The sequence below is a fragment of the Leptonychotes weddellii genome, chromosome 3 (genome assembly GCF_054177405.1).
Source record: "Leptonychotes weddellii isolate Sample4059 chromosome 3, ASM5417740v2, whole genome shotgun sequence".
Lineage (NCBI taxonomy): Eukaryota > Metazoa > Chordata > Mammalia > Carnivora > Phocidae > Leptonychotes > Leptonychotes weddellii.
This window is the reverse complement of record NC_138371.1, coordinates 162434320-162443915: the sequence shown is the minus strand read 5'-3', so window position 1 is coordinate 162443915 and position 9596 is coordinate 162434320. Positions and strand designations below refer to the sequence as shown.

General features: G+C 43.4%; 1 non-coding gene across 1 annotated transcript; it reads right to left on the bottom strand.

Moving 5' to 3' along the window:
* Window positions 1–9088: 9088 nt before the first annotated feature.
* On the bottom strand, window positions 9089–9193 carry LOC115941087 (U6 spliceosomal RNA). The gene has a single exon (XR_004075815.1). It is a non-coding gene; the product is annotated as a U6 spliceosomal RNA (small nuclear RNA).
* Between the last annotated feature and the right edge of the window lie 403 nt (window positions 9194–9596).

Sequence of the window (9596 nt, the reverse complement as noted above, 5' to 3'; positions counted from 1 at the left end):
TAATAAAAGTATGTATTTATTCGTGACAACAGATTGGAGTCTTTGGAAAGGTGTGATTCATATGTCAAGATAGTATTTCTTTCATCTAAGATATAAGTTGCTTATAACTATTACAAAATTATTCTCCTAAAACCTTGCATAACTTAGATTTTCAAGATAAACATTTACTTTTAGTGTGGAATCATTTCCGTGTTGGGAAAATTACCAAAAGCAAGTCGAAGAAGATGTTAGGCTTACCCTGTGTGAGAGCTGGGCAAGGTCAAAGCAAATGCCTCATGGTTACGTTTACATGCCGTGGCCCACAAGAGGACATAGCTGTCACCACACGTTAAAAAGGCAAGGCTGAGCATAGTCCACAGACACCAGGTAAGTGCACTGTCTTCAAGCTCGTGGGCGACGCTGTCATTCCGTGCAGCGGTCTCGGTGCCCCAACATGGCCCAGTTAAACTGTAAATCTGTGAACGTCTTCCGTGGAAGGGACAGTCAGTGGGTGATAGAGAGAGTATCATCGCAGCCTTGTTTAGACAGTACGTGGAAAGTACGAGGGGTCCTGACAGGGTGGCCACTGAGGGCTTCTAGGGTTGGTCTTTTATAGAAAGCTAACCAGGGAACTTAAATCTTTTTTACTTCTCTGCTGGCGGCACCGTTGAGTAAGGACTAGTGATAACATCTTTAATGGCCTACTTCTCTTCAGGGTCTGGTTATTTTCTGTTGACCACAGGAGACCGTCATAAATAAGCTTTCCCCCTCAGACACCTAGGGCACGGTGGTCTGGTGTGTTCCCTTATCTCTGATTTCCTTACACCTCCACATTTTGGGGATTTCTGTGAGCCTGGTCCCGGAGCCCCCTCTCTATCTCTCCCTACCTAACCCCACCTGTCCCTTATTCATTATGGAGTTCAGAAGATCCCCCGAGGATGCCAAGTCAAGACTGTAATACTCAGGGATGAGTGGCAGTGGTCAGTAGAGACCTCTATCCTGTTCCAGTAGTAGTACGTTATCTTCAGTCTGCATAGACCGTAACATGTTTCTCAAATGCATTCAAACTCTGACAAATACACAGGTTCATCACATCCCCAAATAGCCCATATGTAGGATATTTCCTGGACAATGAAGCTGTAAAATAGCATCACTGAGGTGAATTTCTCCACGTGCACATCTAAGTCCTGCATGGTCTTTTCACGTCGTGGTCTAACGTAGCCCCCCCAGAAAGGGACTGATGATCAGGTTCAGAGTTACCACAGAATCCTACCACTAACTTGAGGAAAAACAAAAACAAAAACATGAAAGGCTTTTGAATAGTTCACAGAATGTCCAGAAGGGGGGATCACCAGGATTGGAGGCTGTGTCCGTAGGAGAAACATGTCCAAGATTGCGTCCCCCAACTAGGCTTGTAAAGATGCTCTCGTTACTGCCACTGGGCACAGACATAGCCCCTGACACGTTCCTGGAGGCTGGACCCTGTTAGAGCTATTATCTCCACACCCTGGAAACTGACCGTGGTAACACTACCTGGGCAAGAATGGATCGCACCCAGACATGCCCCTTTGCATCGTTAGTTCCTGAGTCAAAATCTTGTGTGGGTAAGTCCAACTGTCAGAGCTCGAGCAGGTATCTGGCCAAGTGGGCAGGTGAAAAGACAATTCTGGGTGTTACCCTTCTTCCCCGCTGGCCCAGCCCCAGTTCCGTTCTGGTATCTATATACCAGAATACTATATGCCGTCCTGTGATTTTGAACCTCAGCTACCTCAGGAAATGAATCTTAGGCCTTTCAGGAAATCTATTCCCTTGTCAGTTATTGGCTTAAGAAGGGACATGTGATCCAATTTTAACCAATGAGATGTAGGGATAAGTCTGTTATGGGGGCACTTTTGAGGAAACTTTAAGATTATATTTATTTGTCAGAGAGAGAGAACAAGCAGGGGGAGCGGCAGACAGAGGGAGAAGCAGGCTCCCCGCTGAGCAAGGCTCTCCCCTGAGCAAGGAGCCCAATGCCAGGACCGTGGGATCATTACCTGAGCCGAAAGCAGGTGCTTAACCAACTGAGCCACCCAGATGTCCCTTGAGGAAACTTTTTAACAATTATTTTTAAAAAGAGACACAAGTCAGAGATAGTGGGCTTTTTCCTTTCCTTTTCTGCCTCTACATATTGGTGTTGAAGGATAGTCGGAAGAAAGGCAGGCAGGGACAAGGGGCCCCTGCCCTAAGAGGAAACCACTCTTAAAAGGATTTTACACCCACCCTGGAAGGAGCCCTCCACTCTTTCCCACATCATAGATGACAAAAACCTGACTGGATGACAGGTGCCTGGACAGTTAATCAGATTAAAACAGCCAGCCAACAAGCCCATAAAAACCCCTAGCCTTAGAAATGGTGGCAACCCTCTCGGGTCTCCTCCCTCTTTGGGAGCTGTGTACTGTCACTCAAAAAACTTTGCTTTACCTTCACTCAATAAACCCGGCTTTGCTGCTCATCCCTCTGTCTGGTCTACCTCTTGATTCTTCAAAGAGGTATGACCAAGAACCACGGGCATGGAAGGAAAAGAAATCCTGCAACAGTGTGATAGGATGTAATGTTTGGAGGTTTTGCAGCCTTCTTGTGACCAAGAGGCAAGGTAACTGACACTCCAAGGATGACAGAACAGGAAAGCAGAAAGGATCTTGAGCCCCAGAGGTATTATTGAATCATTCATATAATAACTATGCCTATGAAGATGATATAATTCATTTGTTTAAGCCAATTAATTCAGTTAAAGTAATTTTCAGCTAGAAGCATCACTTCTGATGCAGGAGGACTCATCATTCCACTTTACAGACAGCAAACTGTGGCTGACCTAGATTAAATAACTTGCTAAAAACACATAGTACTTTGTTCTAATAAAAAGGAAGTTCACTCCTTTAATAGCGATGTGTACATGCCTTATTTATGAAATCTGCTATGAGAATCTGAGCCCCTGCCAATCATTTCCTTTGTTAAAACCCAATTGTAGGTAGCACTGTTACAGGATTTCTTTTTCTTTAGTGCTCCTGGTTCTTGGTCACGCCTCTTCGAAGAATGAAAAGATAGACCAGACGAAGAGTGGTGGACAGCAAAGCGAAGTTTATTGAATGATAGTAAAGTGATAGTACAAAGTGATCTAATCTTGGGTGGGACCCACCAGAAGTATCCAGAGCCAAGGCTGGTTCTGTGGGCATGCAACTTCCCCGTCAGCACATGGTCCCATGTTGGAGGGCCCTGAGATTGGTGTAATGCTCTGTTGTTGTCATTTTGGGAGTCTTAATTTTTGAACAATGAACCCCACATTTTCATGTTGCACTGGGCTCTAAAAATTATGTGGCTGGTCTTGTCCAGAACTTAATTCGATTTTCAAACAGCCCCAGATAGACCTATGTATCATTCTAAAACAATAAAGCTGTTGCTTCTCTTTGCTTCAGTTTATTTTTAGGTCCTGGGCTTAATTTATTTGAAAAAAATTTACGATATTTTTTTGTATTACAGGGTAGCCTAGCTTTTAAAAGTTGGGGAAGCATTATACCTCATTAGAGAAAGGGGCGCCTGGGTGGCTCAGTCGTTACATGTCTGCCTTCGGCTCGGGTCATGAGTCCTGGGATCGAGCCCCATGTCGGGCTCCTTGCTCAGCGGGGAGCCTGCTTCTCCCTCCCCCACTCCCCCTGCTTGTGTTCCCTCTCTCGCTGTGTCTCTCTCTGTCAAATAAATAAAATATTTAAAGAAAAAGAAAAAGAAAAAAAATTTTTTTTAACTCCATTAAACAAAGACACAGACCAACATGGAAAAGCGTTGCAAACAGCGCCAAGAACTTACAAAAAATAAAGGGTACTTCGAAATTAAATTCAGACTAAGCACTTCAAAAGGTATTCGAGGCCAAATTGCATCTAGGCTAGGAACCAAGAGTGAACAAAACATTACCTCCACAAATTAAATTTTAAGTGGCTGCAGGACATTTTCATCAAATTCAGATAAAGTTTTGAAATGGTTGTATCCACAATCCATCAAAGTACTGTCTAGACAAAGGATGGCATTTTCTGTTTGGGGAAACCAGGAGAGGAAAAACCTTGAGGCCATATCCTGCTGATATCCTAGGAGACTCAATAGCAGGATAAGGCCCTGAGTGCTTAGGGAGGCACACACCAACACTGAACCCTCCCCTTTCCTCCCACGCCCTGAGGAATCAAGGGCCAGGTGAGGACATTGCCGTTTGTGGACGTAAAAGGAAAGCTCACTACTCTAAGGATTGGCTAGCGGGCAAACACACTCTAGAGGTCTTTCGTGTTCTTTGGACGGGAAGAAAGGAAGGATGGCCAATGGGAATGGTGGTGTTCATCATCGTCCTCATCAGTTTTATTATTTAAATAAAATTTATTTTAATTTGCTTGCCAGTTTTTTCACTCTAAAAGTAATATCTGCTCATCATGGAAAAGTTTAAAACTATAGTAAAAAATAAGATGGTTGAAATAAGTCCAAATACATCAGTTATCATATGAGTTAAAATTGATTTTACCAAATAAGAGTAAGATATTTTCATGTCAGGGGCGCCTGGGTGGCTCAGTTGGTTGCGCATCTGCCTTCGGCTCAGGTCATGATCTCAGGGTCCTGGGATCGAGCCCCGCATCGGGCTCCCTGCTCGGCGGGAAGCCTGCTTCTCCCTCTCCCACTCCCCCTGCTTGTGTTCCTTCTCTCACTGTCTCTCTCTCTCTGTCAAATAAATAAATAAAATCTTTTTTTAAAGAAAAAGAAATTTTTGTGTCAGATGACTAACAAAAGCCAGATCTATACTGTTTACAAAGACATAAATAAACTGTAAGGACCCATTGAGTTGAAAGGGAAAAAAACGAACATTAATTACATGTCAGGTAATACTAGCTAAAAGAAAGCATAGTCATATCATGCAAAATATATTTTATCCCTAAAATATCTGAATAAAAATTAAAATATTATATATCAAATCATGTGGGAAGCAGATAAACTGTACTGATTAGGAGTTATCTGGTGTCTGTATTAGGTATCTGGTTATCTATCTATTTTACAACAAAATAGTTGTTCCAAATTCCTTTGTATTCTTGGCATATGTCCCACCTCACCCCACCTCACCCATCCCAGACCCCACCAAAGCACACATTTTGTTTTATTAAGTCATGATCAAATATTTTTTTTTAAGATTTCTTTATTTATTTGAGAGAGAGAGCACATGAGCAGAGCGGAGGGTCAGAGGGAGAGGGAGAACCAGTCTCCCCGCTGGGCAGGGAGGGCTGGATCCCAGGACCCTAGATGCTTAACTGACTGAGCCTCCCAGGTGCTCTTAAAATATTTTTTATTTGGATAGTTGCTACAAGATGGTTACAGAAAAGCACGTTCCCAATCCTTTCTAAATTAAAGAGATTGTTCACTTTAGATATTGAGTGCATTAAAAAAACAAAAACAAAACCAAAAACCCACCTATTACGGAAAGGTAAGTTTCCCCGCATCCCCGCCCCTAGTCACCCTCTCCAGAGGCAGCAACTGTTAGCTACTGAGAAGTCCTTTGTTCATATGCATGCGTGGGTGATGTATGCTAGTGGTCCTGGTTTTTCACAAATAGCACACATGGAAATACTATTCTCCCTCTTGCTTTTCTCATTTCATGATGTGTTTTGGACAGCCCTCTATATCAGCACATAGAGATCTACCTCAGTCTTTTTGTTGCCCTGGTATTCCACTGTGTTAATGCCCCATACGAATTTATCCAGTCCTCCCCTGATGAGCACACCTGTTGTTTTCAATCTGCACTATGACAACCAATTTTGTGATAACATCTCTCTTCAGAGATATTGACGCACACATCTTTAGGATGTATTCCTGAAGGACAAAGTTGTGTTGAAACACGTGTCCATTAAAATTCTGATAGATTTTTTTTCAAAAACTTTCATCAAAAAAACCCAAAAAGGGCAACCCTTTCAGGACCCCTTTCACTCTTGAGAGCTTTTTCTGTATTTTCACTTAATAAATGTCTATCGCTTTACTCACACACACAAAAAAACAAAAAAACAAAAAACCAAGAAACCAACAATATTAAAACCCCAAACGAAACAAAATACTTTCCCCAAGATTTATAAAGGTGCTTATTTCCACACCCTAGTCAACGCTATACATTTTTTTATCTTTTGTACTCTGTGAGGTGAAAAATTGTATCTTATTGTTGTTTTAATTTGCATTTCCCTAATTATGAGCAAAGTTGAGCATCCTTTCTCCAGTTCACAAGCAATTTGCATTTTTCGCCCTATGAAGGGCTTTCTGGATCTTTTGTTAAATGTTCAATCGGGTTGCTAGTATTTTACTTCCGGCTTTGTGTGCTATCATTGTAAATTAAAGGAACAACCCCTTTTATCTGTCGTGTAGAGCCTGCAATTATTTTTTTCCTGGCTTGTCATTTACATTTTGATTTTTATTTATGTGATTTTTGCCCTTGTTGGGGCCAAGGGCAGACTGCCTCAAAATGTACCAGTTTGGTATATTGATTATTATTTATCTATTTAAAAGATTTTATTTATTCATTTGAGAGAAAGATAAAGTGAGAGATAGCACAGGGGGAGGGGGAGGAGAGGGAGAAGCAGTCTCCCTGCTGAGCAGAGAGCCCGATATGGGGCTCGATCCCAGGACTCTGGGATCATGACCTGACCCAAAGGCTGACGCCTAACCGACTGAGCCATCCAGGCGCCCTTGGATATTGATGATTTTAAATAAAAGTTACTTAAGAGACTGTGCAAGGACATTTAGATCCTCATGGGTCCCCCCCACCCCAGAGCAGGAAATAAATCTCCTGTGTGAAAGGTACCCTCCCTTTACCAGTAGGTCAAGAGACATCCTTATCAACAGAGATGGGAAATTTAGAGCCGAGAAGACTGCAGACAATCCTTATTACTTTTTCCTAGTTTACTAACCCAGCAAAATTGTTTAGAATTCCTTACTAACTGAAGCTCCCAAAGTTCAGTTTTCTCATCCTGTCAATTTCTCACAGATTTATTGTCTTTCTGTCCAAAAAGTATAAAAACTGCCTGCTTTGGTCACTTCTTCATATCTCTGGTTATTGGGCCTCTGTGTGCACATAATAAAACTTTTTTTCTCCTGACAGTCTGCCTCATGTAAATTTAATTCGTAGTCCAGCTGGAAGACGGTGAGGGTAGAGAAAACTTTCCCCTTCTTTTCACTGTGCAGCAAACTTTTATTACTACTGGATCCATTTTAACAGTCTTGTTCTGGATGGTGGCCGGGTTTATGCCTTTTTACAAAAGTCTTCTCTAAGCCAAGATTATTGGAAAGAAATCACCTATGTTCATTTCTAGGACTTTTATAGGTTCATTTTTAAAATATTTAAATCTTTGATTCATACATACGTGTTTGGTGTAAATTTGTATCAAATTTGATCTTTCTCAGATTGTTAGCTTGTTACCTCAACACCATTTATTTTTTTTAAGATTTTATTTATTTATTTGAGAGAGCGAGAATGAAAGAGAGCAAGCACATGAGAGGGGGGAGGGTCAGAGGGAGAAGCAGGCTCCCCGCCGAGCAGGGAGCCCGATGCGGGACTCGATCCCGGGACTCCAGGATCATGACCTGAGCCGAAGGCAGTCGCTTAACCAACTGAGCCACCCAGGCGCCCAACACCATTTATTGAAGAATGTATCTTCAAGAGTAGGAGCTGCTGTCTTTTTCATAGCCTAAATTCCTTCCTGCATTGTGGTCCAAAATAAGAGCGCACTCTATTTCATGACTTTGTTGGCACCGAACTACTTTAATTATCTTAGCGGAGGTTTTTGCCTTTCTTCCCCGAGGTGCCTACTCACTTTTAGTCCTTCTCTGTTTTGTCATATCTTTAAGCTCATTTGTTCTTTGAGCCCTTTGAATTTCTTCGCAGGACTTTTCTTCCAGACAGACCCTATGTGATTTACAAGATTCGTAATTCTCCTGCATTTCCTCCCAGATTACTGACAGGTGCGGTCATCAGTTTCGGATGGAGGCGTGGCCCCAGAGGGCAAGCCTGGCTCCTTCGGTAAATGAATAGGTTCCATTGTTCTGGGAGAAAGACTGTTTAACTTGAAATGATCTCCTTTGTACAGAATAATAGTCAGGTAACTGGTGTCTCTGAATTCTATAATTGTATAGTAAATAGCTCCTTCCAGTCCTGTGCATGATTTATGTAACCTTGGTCGCTCAGGTTAGAGCCACATAAATTGTTATGTAAGGTGTAGGCCCATGTCTCAGCGAATAAAGTTTAACAAGACTTTTTCTCTTTCAAGTGGCTTCAAGTCTCTGCTGTGGAGGAAGGAGGGAGGGTGGGGTCTGGACTGAGGGGCCCCAGACTCTAGAACATTACAGACCCAGCCCTTCCAGCCAGTATCAGGTAACATGGTTGGGTTTGTGAGGCAAGGAAGTTGATGCTGTGCTCTGTGTCCAGGCCTCTGTGGGGGAGGCCACTTGATGTGGAGGGAAAGTCTTCATTCAAAATCTCTGTACAGTGGCTGCCCCAGCCTTGAATGTAGCCCAGAAGCAGAGGATCAGGCCTCCCTCATTCTCAGGGCAGAACCGTTTTAAGATACTTGGTGACACTGACTTCCTAGAGCCAAGATCTCTGTAATTTTCCACTTTGTAGATGGGCTCCCCAGCACCAGCTTCCCCTCAGCAGACGGAGAACAGCTGGGCCAGCCCAAGCTGGAAGGGAGGGCTGGGCAGAAATGGGCCCTGTTCCCAGTGACCTCAACTTTTGTTGCTGGATTTTTTTTTTTTCTTTAGTGCCCCAGGTTTTTGGTCACGCCGCTTCAAAAAATGAAGAGGTGTAGACCCGACAGAGGGGTGTGCAGCAATACAAAGTTTATTGAGCGATAGTACAGACCTCCCGAAGAGGGAGGGGACGGCAGAAGGTGGCCACTGGAGTTTCTAAGTCTAGGAGTTTTTGTGGGTTTGTTGGCAGGAGCTGTTTTGATCTGATTAACCCTCCAGGCGCCTGTCATCCAATCAGGTTTTTGTCTATTCACAGGGGAAAGGGCAGAGGGCTCCTTCCAGGGTGAGTGTAAAATCCCTTTTTTTTTTTTCCAGAAAAAATATGGAACGCTTCACGAATTTGCTTGTCTTCCTTGCACAGGGGCCCTGCTCATCTTCTCTGTATCATTCCAATGTTGGTATCTGTGCGGCCGAAGCAAGCTCGTGTAAAATCCTTTAAAGGGTGGTTTCCTCTTAGGGCGGGGGCCCCTTGTCCCTGCCGGCCTCTCTTCTGACTATCCTCCATTGCCTTGAGCTTTACTGAGGATCCTGGATGCACGAGAGGGAGGGGGCCTGGAGAGGGGAAAGCCTGGATCTGTCCCCCTAGAGCACTCTGGGGATGAATGGGGCACATTATACCCCAACTCAGAGAAACACCCCGACTGCTCCATTAGATATTACACATTGAGAACGTGTAAAACAACCTCTGCATTGTGACCCTTTTTTTTTTTTTAAGATTTTATTTATTTATCTGAGAAAGAGAGAAAAAGCTGGAGGGGGGAGGGTCAGAGGGAGAAACAGACTCCCCCGCTGAGCAGGGAGCCCGATGTGGGACTTGATCCCAG